The 11,422-nt window shown below is 46.0% G+C and overlaps 1 pseudogene; it reads right to left on the reverse strand.

Moving 5' to 3' along the window:
* Positions 1 to 1,664: 1,664 nt before the first annotated feature.
* On the reverse strand, positions 1,665 to 11,041 carry LOC109471231 (annotated as a pseudogene).
* Between the last annotated feature and the right edge of the window lie 381 nt (positions 11,042 to 11,422).

Consider the following 11,422-nt stretch of genomic DNA (forward strand, 5'->3'; position numbering starts at 1 on the left):
ATGCACTGTCACATTGGTGAATATCTAGAAATAACCATATAATCACGATATGTATCAGTAAGAACTGTCAGTCCTGGTTGTTTTCATGACATTCTGATTCCCTGGGCAGATGATGGGGCAGAAGTTAGCTATCTGTCCCAACATGAGCTCCAAGCTGGCCGCCGTCAGCGCTGCTGTTCGCCGTGCGTTTTCTGGGACAGGGTCGGCATCGTTCACGAGGCCGCGATGCTCTACTCCTTTCTTTTGCCAGGTGAATCCGTTGGTTAGGAAAGTTGTAAAGTTAGTGTCGAGAGACAGAACGTACACAAGGTTAGATCGCCAGTTCTCGAAGGAGTTGATCGTCTCAGTCTTGGTCAAGCACCACTGCCGCGGAGCTCGAGTGGGGGACGCCATGATGTCAGAACAAAGGAACTGGGGAGAAGCACGTGCGTTCGTCTGGGCGATGCAGGAACACGCCTTGTTTTGGTGCAGTTCGGTTGCGGACCCGGCGCAAGCTGTCTTCCTAAACGAAGGTTGGCCCAATCCGTCCGTTGCGGGGAACTCTCTTGGTTCGGTCGCCACCGGCACGAAATTGTCCTCTTCGGAGAAGGGCGGCCCGGGTGCGTGGTTGAACTCACAAAGGAACAAGATGGCGGGCGTGCTGCACTACCGCATGTGGCCGGAGAAACGTTTGATTCTCCGCCGGCCGGAATAACTGTGGACAGTCCTCACGGGTGCCTACATAATGGCTTGTGTCACATATGTCTAGCGGTAGGATCTGGGCTCTTAACTAATCAGGATTCACAACACCAAGCCAGGGTTCAATTCTCGTTCCAACTCTGTTTATTCGTCGCAGGTCACGTTACAAGAAAGTACATAAATAATCATACAAGTTTGCAATGGGACAATTTAAGACAGTAACAGTTTCCAAAAGGGGGGCAATTTACACTACGGGGATACAAGGCTAGAGCAAAGACACTCACCAATATCGGCGGAGGGCGCGGGTTACCGGAGCGGTAACAACTAACATAGACTAGACCAAAATTAAGCTAAGTGTGGCTGTGTCGCCGCTCACGTGCAGACCTCCGGACCGCGGTGTCCAACCTCGGAATTCTGGCTCCAGACTGACCACGCGGTCCGGGTTCCGTCTTAAGACATGAAATTAATTTACATAGATAAGGTCGAAAGGGTCAACTTGGGTTCTGATTCGCTTGCACGTGGACGGGGCGTAAGCCGAGTGACGTAATGTTTTGCCAACTCAGGGAATTCCAGGACAGGGGAAGTATCATTTGTGACGTCACCTTTTGCTGACGCAGGAATCTTACCTAACGGGGGAGTTTCATTTGCTACACCTGCTTGCCTTCTCGTGCCCTTCGTGTTCTTCCCTCCTTGAAACACCTCGAGGTCCAGAAGGAAGACTCTGTTTCTCGTTCGTGTCGTTTAGGATCTTACCGTTATTGTCGCCACAGAGATCCTCTATCGGCAACCCGCTAGACCGAATCACAGCCTCCCGCACTCTTATTCGCCATGTCCCCCTCGCTGTTCCCCATTTTTAGATTCCTATCAAAGGTTTGTGACGGGTTTGCCCAATCAGGCGACTTGGTTTTGTCCAACCTTCCTTTGGGCGCCCTACTTGTATTGCTCCAGAATTTTATATTTTCTGAAGAATCGATACTATTAAATTACTACTTTACTCTGAGAGCCTTCTGCACTACAGCCCCTTCCCACTTCCCAAGCTTTGTAATGAGAAGTTTCAGGTACCATCCTGGGTGGTACCACGTTGTTCGAAAGGCAATCCTCCTTATTCTGACACCTCCCAGTCTCTGTGTATTAATGGCTTAATGGACATACTGGGTTAAAGCCTGCTGTATGTAGCCAACCTTCTCTGGACCATTGTCCGTATATATTCTCACAGCTATGGCATTAGGGTCAAAAGAATTACCAGGTTCAGGAATGATGTCTGCTTTAGGAGTGTTGTCATTATCATTGATGGCATTAAAAGCTTCTTCCAGAACATCCTGATACCGCTTATGGTAAGTGACCTCCATGACTTTAAATGGAAGCTCATGGGGTCAAAACTGTCGTCATCAGAATCTTCATCAGATACATTACTGTCTGAGTCTCTATCAGAATCTGACATGTAGTCTCTGGCACAGTATGAATACTGTGGCAGAACTCAATGTACTCTGGGACACCTGGGACAGAATATCTTCACTGCTAGTAGTAGCAAGTGAAGCAAAGTCCCATGTCCAAATAACTAACAGTTCTTTGTTATCTACTGATATACTACATGTCTCTCTTAATACAATATCAAAGGGGGAGGGATACAGAAGGACCCTGTGGTACGAAGCCTGGAACACAGCTGGCTTCAACTGGCCATCTATGGATACAGTGGCCTGTAGGAATGTGATTGTCATTACCGGGAAACATGGAATCGTCCATCTAAAACTTGTCCCGATGTTGACGACAGAGGCCTGTGTTAAGGGTTCAGTTCTCAGGTTGTGTTTTGGCTTTGACGACGAGGAAGACCCGTCCTCGCTGTCATCCGTGCAGACAAATGTGAGGTCACTCTGATCTGAAATGTGAAAGGAAATGTCAAAACAATTAGACTTGATACATAGCAAATAAGACTTGAGAGGCTGTTGAACATGACTGGTACAATTTCTATAGGATGAACAATGCACATTAAGCTACAACAACAACATAAATCAACTTACCTGTTGTGTTCAGCATCTGTTCAGTTGCCCATGTCCTTGTCAGGTTAGCAGCAGGTTCGTCGGGTAATGGGCTGATAAGTTGTCAAGGAAAAATGTGTATGTCTTACTACATACAAATCTACTAAAAATGATTACAGTCTTAATTGTTATAGCACATGTAGTATACACATGGTTACACTATGTTGGTTGCCAGAATTGGTAAGGATACAGTCCTGCATACTCCATGTCCACTGCTGACACACCGGGTGGATACGGGGTCAGGGGGACATAACCCTCATCAGGGTGGTAGACGGTTTGATGGCGGAATGTATCCATTGCCAGCCTCAGTCCTTACGGATACCCAGCAGGAACTGGGAACTGCCTCCCTGTCCTTAGAGTGGCAGCAAGGTTGTAGATTTCCTGCATCGTGAAGATACCAACAAGATACCAAACTTAGAGGTAGACAGATTAGATGATGTATGATCATTTTTTCTCTTCCATTAAGCACAGCAAATGCATAGTGATTAACATATAGTATATAGTTGGTGCATTCTAGGGAAAGTTGAATTGTTAAGGTGAGAAAAGGATCTTTTCCACTCAAATCTAACCTGGAAAATATTCCTGTCTCCTATATATATCGCCCACGAACTTTGCAGCCTTGTTCACCCCTATGCCAAAAATTGACGTCAAGTAGTCGCACCCTGCCAGGATGCAGAGAGTCTGGAACTTCTCATGACTGAAGTCCCTGAAGTCTGGGAAGGAGAGGTGCAGGGTGTTCTGGGAGATGAGCTGCCCAGTCAGCTCTACGGGATCCCATTTGCAGACAACCTAGAAAAAGGAGGAAAAGATCAGCTTTAAAATTTACAACATTGTAATATTTTTTCATTAAATATTATCAATATTGTCTTATCAAGTCATGCATATGAGTTTTTGTATCCTTTATATGTAAGGTCATTTGATATTTTTGGGTACACTGAGTGGAGCACACCACTTTGTTCAGAACACTTTGTCACAAACTAGCACATACATAGGAAAGATAATGCAAGAGGTACAAGTAGAAGTTTACCTCTTTTGCACCTCTGCACGTCGTCTTCGCTGCACCTTCATAGGTGGGTAGTAGTACCCAGCAAGCTCTTCAACAGTGGCCACCATGAAGTTGTATCGGGAGAGAACTGGCCTCTGTGTAGTGTGGAAGCTGTAGAGGATGTAACTATTGAGAATAGCCCGTCCAAACAGGGATAGGGCTACCTTTGTCGACCACTTCATGGTCCTTCTCTCTGACAGGTACATGTGCAACTGGGCATCTCCAAGGTCGACGCCACCCATCTTCTTGTTATACAATGCAACACACTTTGGCCTTTCAATGGGCCCCCCCTTCTTCTGGGCACATCTTCATACCCAGCAGACACAGCTTTAGATAGCAGAATAGGTTTCCGGGAGCCATATTGATATACGTTACACACAGCAGTGGGCCCTTCCGCCGTTCTGAGACTTCCTTGTTGTGCAGCCTTGCATCGATTGACGGTCGGGGAAGTCCTTTTCGGTTCTTTCTTACTGTACCCGTTGCTGTTGTGTGAAGCTCTTGGAACAAAGCTGGGGAGGAAAAGTAGTTGTCGACACATAGATGGTGTCCGCGGTTGAGCAGATCGGCTTCTGTCATCAGGCGCATCACAAGCTCATGTGTTGGGCCATGCTGGTTGGCATCTTGGTTCCTGGGTGCAGCACCCTTGTACACTTCGAACCTGCATTTCACTGTCTGACAGGCACCACAACTTGATTCCAAAGCGCGCGTGGCGCTTGTTTGACATGACCTGGCGAAGGTGGGTTTTTCCTTTGTCTACATTGACAAAAGTATGATCGGATACATTGTGGTTGGGGTGATAATGGCGGAGGAAAACTTGCTGGAAGTGGGTGATAAGCATAAGCATAAGCATAGGGACTTCGTACAGTTTGTAGCCGGGGTCTTGTTGGTTTGGGAGGTGGTCGTTGTCAGCAAAGTGGATCTTTACTGGATCTTTATTTCTTGACTCTTGTGTCCACGCTTCATTATAATGCCAGAGACCTGGTTCTCACCTCTTGGAAGCTTCCAGTGTGTGTTAACGCCTGTGGTTCCCCCCATGCTTTCTGTCACCATACTACATATTTTAGATGGGCCAGCTATTGACCTTTCTGTCTTTTTGTCTATAATCATTTGCAAGGTACTTGGGTTGCACCTGACATATGGCTTATGGAGTTATTGCTTGAGGTATTTCCATGTGGCTTTTTGAATACTTGTTTTGGCTCACGTTCAAACCTGTACTACATTTTTTAAGTGTTGGTTCGGATTTACAGGAGTAGGCTGTTCTTCTCATTTTTATTTGGTCTCCCTTGCAATAAAAGATGTGACAAAAATGTTAGATGTGTGCAGCCTGTTGTCCCTGCGGTGCATCCTGTTGTCCCTGCGGTGCATCCTGTTGTCCCTGCGGTGCATCCTGTTGTCCCTGCGGTGCAGCCTGTTGTCCCTGCGGTGCAGCCTGTTGTCTCTGCGGTGCAGCCTGTTGTCCCTGCGGTGCATCCTGTTGTCCCTGCGGTGCATCCTGTTGTCCCTGCGGTGCAGCCTGTTGTCCCTGCGGTGCAGCCTGTTGTCTCTGCGGTGCAGCTTGTTGTCCCTGCGGTGCAGCCTGTTGTCCCTGCGGTGCAGCCTGTTGTCCCTGCGGTGCAGCCTGTTGTCTCTGCGGTGCAGCCTGTTGTCCCTGCGGTGCAGCCTGTTGTCTCTGCCAGGACCTCTTAATTGCAGACAATGGGAAAATATCACTTGCAATGCTTGGTGCCTGCCCACACCTGCATACCTCTGGGGTTATCCATGGATACTCCGACTCAGACAATGGTTCTGACATCTTTCTAGCATCTGACAGCATCGTGCTCCCTTATGCCACGCCTTGGATGCCTTGTTTTTCTCTTCTAACTTGGCGCCCATGCCTTCACCAAGGGACTTGTTTCCACTTGTGACTGACTCAGTTTTCTCAATGAAGGTCTTCAAATCGGCAGGGTACATACACCTGTCCATGGAATCTAGCATGTCTATCAGTTGATATTTTGGGTGATTTCTGCCACTGAAGAGCGGGGAGAAAACCTCAATGCCTGCTTGGATCCGGATGTAGTTGCTGTTGTTTCTGGTACCAATGCGGAAGTTGTGGATGGCTAAGGCATACACGTTTATTTGCTGCTGGAAGAAAGTGAAGTTGGGGTTTCTGATTCGTGGAGCCCATTGGAAGAGGAAGTTGTCAGCTGATATAGAGCACTGCTCCCCCCTTTACAGTTTTTCTCGTACATGGGCGACCAGCATCTCATCCGTCCCACCCTTGATCGATATCTCGAGAAGCTGCATATATACTCTTATGGTGGTCAGCACAGTTCCTGGCTACACGTTAGGCGGCTTCCGACTTGAACCCCATCTCTTTTTGCGAGTGCTGAGAACCAGACGTCAAAGTTCAAGTCCACGAAGGACTTCAAGGCGTTCATCTCCAGATGGAGCTTGCCCACTCGAGGACGACCCAGTCGAACTCTCTCACCCCTGTCACCGGAACATCTGCGTGTTGTCCAGCAACATGTGTCTGGAAATCCTGTGCTGCGTTGAATGACATTTTGCAAACAGTGCTATATAATGTGTCCCTTATAATGCTTCTTGTCATTCCCATTGGCAGCCCATCCATGGCAACTACAAGCCATTTCCTGCTGTTGGGGGTGTTGTGGTTGTATCGGTGAATATTAGAAATCTTTCCAACGTGTCGGAGGACTCTTTAAATAGCATGGCTGCAGCTGAATTTGGATTTCCAATAACTGTACTTGCAACTGCTCATTGGCTTCAAACACAATACAGACAGTAGTGTTGGCTAAGATCAACTTGTTACCTTGCATTAAGTCTTTCTAGTTCCAAAGATATTGGCTCTTGTATATCAAGCATAATAACGTTGTGAAAAATTACTGCATTGCTTCCATGGCATGCTTCAAGGTTGTTGTTTTTTCATGATTGTTAAACAAGGCCTGTCCATCTGTTCTTTTCTGCATTCTTCTAAAAACTACAACAGGGTGTCGCACTTTGCAATCTCTTTGCACTTGAACAAAACCCTCTTTATCACAGCCAATGGAAAAAATATCACTTGCAATGCTTGGTGCCTGCTCACACCTGCATACCTCTGGGGTTATCCATGGATACTCCGACAATGGTTCTGACATATTTCTAGCATCTGACAGGAGGCAGGCCTGTCCAAAGTCTATGATTTTCACCTTCTTATCAGACAAAACAATGATGGTTCCAAATCACAGTGCAGAATGCCATGCTTGTGGAGTTTAGACAACACATGGCACGGGTGCAGTGCAATAGAACACCAACTCTTCTGGTCATACGAAATTGAACTGTCTCTTATGATGGTGGCAATTTTTGTACCGCCCCCCCCCCCTTGACCCAGGCAGATTATATGGTGGGACATTAACTACACAGCCAACTAACTTCTGCACACCCTAGGTGCTTTTGAAAATTTGGACATATCCTAGATGTCCCGAATGTACATTGGTAACTCCTGACCAATTCTCGCGCTGTGCGCTTGTAGTCGGCGTGCGATTTCAGGTATCCCATACAAGTTCTTGACTGTGTCGAGGAGTGGACAACGGTAGAATTCCTTTCTGGGTTTACCTCGTCCGTCATACCGATTTTCGTTGCTTGGACATACCTCGGCTCGTTCGTTCTCCCCGTGGCAGACAATGCAATCATTGATGCACGCGTCATAAGTGTTTAACTTGGGGAGCATGTCTTTCACCATTGAAACGGCTTGCAAAACGAGCCAGTGACAGAATTCGATATGCCATGATCGTCCAGCACCTGTTTGAACAGTGACAGTATTTCCGAAATAATTTTTCGGGACACACCTGGATTGTCAGCCTTTAGCTTCAGAACGTCGGTAACAAATCTAATCTGAGTCCATTTGCCAGGCGAGCAACTAGTACCGTGAATCAAAGGTGCATGCCTACCGTCCTTCCCGTCCTCTAGAAAAAACGATATGGCTGGCTAATTTTTTATTTTAATCATTTATTTTAATATTTACATACAAATACATGGTGTGTTATGGCTTACCCCTTTTACATCAAGTTTTCTAAATGTTGGCGCATATTTTGTAATCTAAAAGTTTCGTTTCGTACAGTGTGTTCAAAGATGTAATATTAAGCTGTCAACATGGCTTTGTTGAAAAGAAAGTCTGACGTGTCCATAAATGATATTTTTTTTCATCTAAAAATATATGGGATTGTGTTTTAGCATTACACCCCTCTATACATCATGTACTAGTCCATGAATATGGAAGAAGCAACCTTTCCAAGTAAGCCGCCGAAGGTAATACGAACCTTTTCTCCACCGGACTCAGAGTTGAGCACACCTCCTGTACCTTACTATCCCTCAGGATGAAAACTGTAGAGAGCACTGCAATTCTTGTCAGCGTGTCCTTAACTACTCCAAAGCGTATACAGCACATCAGTCATGGCTTGAAATGTTTTCGCTCCAACCATGATGATCATGGTAGCGTCAGGCTGAAATAGTGTTATCCGCGCTTCTGTTTCGTCCGGTGATAGTAGTACCGATAAAAGGTATACAGTGTTACAGACACGTGATGTTGCTTTGCATCTTTGGCAGTAATATTTCTGCCGCCCCATCTCTTATAAAGTTTGTTTGCATGATGGCAAGAGGCACGCTTGATAGGTTTGATTTTTTTTTTTTTTTGCTTATTGTCGATATACGTCCAATGACTCGTCCCTTGGTTTTGGTTTGTGTTCGCAGCAAGTCTGATAAGGTCTATATCAACATATGGTGGCTGGATCAAATAGACATTTGGTTTGAGTGTTGTGATATCAGCCAATTCTACTTCAGCCATCTGTTGTTATAGAAAGAAAGAAAGTCGTGCATTTTGTAGACTGATGACGGTTGTGCCGTCTTCACTGTATGTTAAGCCGTTTGTGTCGTTTGGTACAAGCACCAGTTTGGCCAAGCCTGTGTGCATTGTGAAAAGGTTTATCTCTGGCGTTCATTACTTATCTATACTAGGATTTCTACTTTAGGGAACTATGTTTCATTGCACGAATATTGTGTATATGACAAATCATTTTCTTCCATATAAAGTGACTATGAATACCTTATTGATGCTATTTCGTGTTTCATTTATCACAAGCGAATGCAGTAGGAAGCGTCAGGCTCTATTTTTCATTTCAATGTCGTTAATATGCACATAACTTTATGACATGATATTACAGAATATATAATAAGTATCGTACAGTGGAACCCATGGCCACCAACCAGTTACTACTAAGTTTTTAAACAAATTAATGTCATGCAATAAAACTGTCTTACGCAGAAGGGCGGTATACCAGCTATACCGATACAGATTACAGAATACAAAATAACAACTAATACTAGTACATAAAGTTAGTCCTTACCTCCGCAAAGGCCGGATGCCCTTTGCAAGCTTCTGTTAGGGTGACTACGGTCATAGTGACTGAAACAGAAAGAGAACAAATATGATTTTATATTTTCCCACAAAATTATAATATGTTCACGAGCCAGAATGTATCAACCAGTTGCAGTGGTTTGGACGCGTGTCCCGAACCAAGACACCCCACCACAGGTGTAAGACGGTGTGGCGTCTACGTCGGCCATGAACCATCGACTTAGCTATACACAAATGGTCTGAGCAAAGCATCTGTTTAGACTGACAGGATCAGCGGGACAGACGTTTGCTCAACGCTATGCTGTCCGCACAGATACCCACTGTGCTACCTCTCTACGAGACAGATGATGACTTTCTTTTGTACTTACCACTTGTCTGTCCCCGTTCCACCACCACCCCCGTTCCCAGCTCCACGTCACCCATCATCCTAACAGGAGGTGGTGGTTGTGTAGCTGCCGCTGCTGCGTTGGATTGCGCTGCGCTCGCTCTCCTACAGAAATAATATCAGGAATATATGTCATAATTTGTCAACTGATGTACCCTTTTACATGTTAAGTTGCGATGTTAAATGCGACATTTCAATATGAACGGAACTTATTACCTTTCCCGTCTCCTCACCCCTTGTCTCCTCACTTTCAGTGTCTGTCTCAGGTGGGTTCGAACGGCGTCCCACCCGATATGGGGGAACGTTTTCTGCACCATATGTAAGTGTTAACTGGACTTGTCTAGCCACCTCTTTGTGGTGTATATTAATACTGGCAGACAGGCAAGGTGTTAACAGAAGTACAAAGCTGTTGATATACATAATGCATTTACTTCAGAGGGACATCTACAAGAAACCGAAGGTGCTAAACAGTAGCGAGTGACAGCATTTTACATAATACATTCAACTATGCCTTTGATCTACCTACAACTATAAACTCTAAAACTACCATCTTACAATAATACAGTACTTTTTCAAGTTCAAGTTGTATACCTTTAGTGTAAACTATAATACTATGTAGTTCTACAGGAAGTATGGCTGTTGACGTTTTACACTTGACATGTACATGATATCCACTTCTAGCGTAAACAATACAGGTCTGAGGAAGTGAACTACTTCAGAATTCAACTGGTAGTTTAAACCAACGACGTTAACAGTCTATGGCAGTCTCTTTCAATCTGACAGTGGGTTCACAAAGAGCATTCTGCGGGGATGACGTGTCGCGTACGAGTTAACGATCTTATCATAATCAAGCGGAATGTACCTATGAACGAACAGGAGTAGAAGCGCGTTGAGACGATCTTCGCCCATGGTGCTCCTGTACGCGTTCTTGACAAACCTGAGTGCTGAGTTCGCCCTCTCCACGCCGGCACTTGTCACCGGGGTCAACAGCAGGAGGTGTAACATTTTACACACATTTGGGTAGACCCTCGGGTTGCTGGATGGATGACAGGTGGTTAACTCTAGTGAATATGGTTTGTCCGGAACACCCTGCCACTGCGTTTGCCATAGTCGAATCTCCTGTCTGAATGTGTGGGGAGATGGTAGGTCGGGCTCGTAGTACTGTTGTAGTTGCTGGATGTGATCTTCCTGGAGGTTGTCAAGGGTGGATGGGATTAGCAGAAGGGTGCGGCAGGCATGAGCTGTAAGCTGCTGGAATCGCGAACTGTCGATAAATGGCAGGAACACGGACCTTTTGAAGTATACTTCAGGTGAGTCAGCCTCCACATTGTTCCGCTCCGCTGTGTTTGCCTCCCACATCTCCACGGAATCTCCATGTTGTTGCCGACCCTCTCCGCCATCTCAATGGCTGTACGGAACACACGTGAAAATTCCTCCTCCGCACTCTGCCTGATGGCCCGCATCTCAGTCAGGACGAGGTCCACTTTTTCATAGGCCGTGACGACGTCCATAGTGCTGCCTTGCAACAAAACACTGAGAGGCTTGGTGAAGCCATTAGTGCTGTCAGTGGACTGATGATGACAACGAATGGTTCGGGGGAGTTGATGCACGACGGTATGGCCTGAAAGCAGAATGTTTTGCCGGCCCCCGTCGGCAGTCCAACGAAGACGTCGTGCCCATCCAAAATCCCCAACACGGCGTTCTCCTGACCCTGCCGCAAAGTTTCATAACCAAAAACGTCCTTCGCCACACGGCGAACTCGTTCCCGGACTGCCATCGGCAGCAGACAGAAATCCGCACAGAAAATTTCGCCAGTACAAGTCAGAAGGCAAAAAAATGCGTCATGAAAAAGACGAGACAAAACAGTTATAACTTCAAAACTTCGTGACCTC

This window comes from Branchiostoma belcheri, unplaced genomic scaffold (assembly GCF_001625305.1).
Source record: "Branchiostoma belcheri isolate BF01 breed outbred unplaced genomic scaffold, Haploidv18h27 scaffold240, whole genome shotgun sequence".
Classification (NCBI taxonomy): Eukaryota; Metazoa; Chordata; class Leptocardii; order Amphioxiformes; family Branchiostomatidae; genus Branchiostoma; species Branchiostoma belcheri.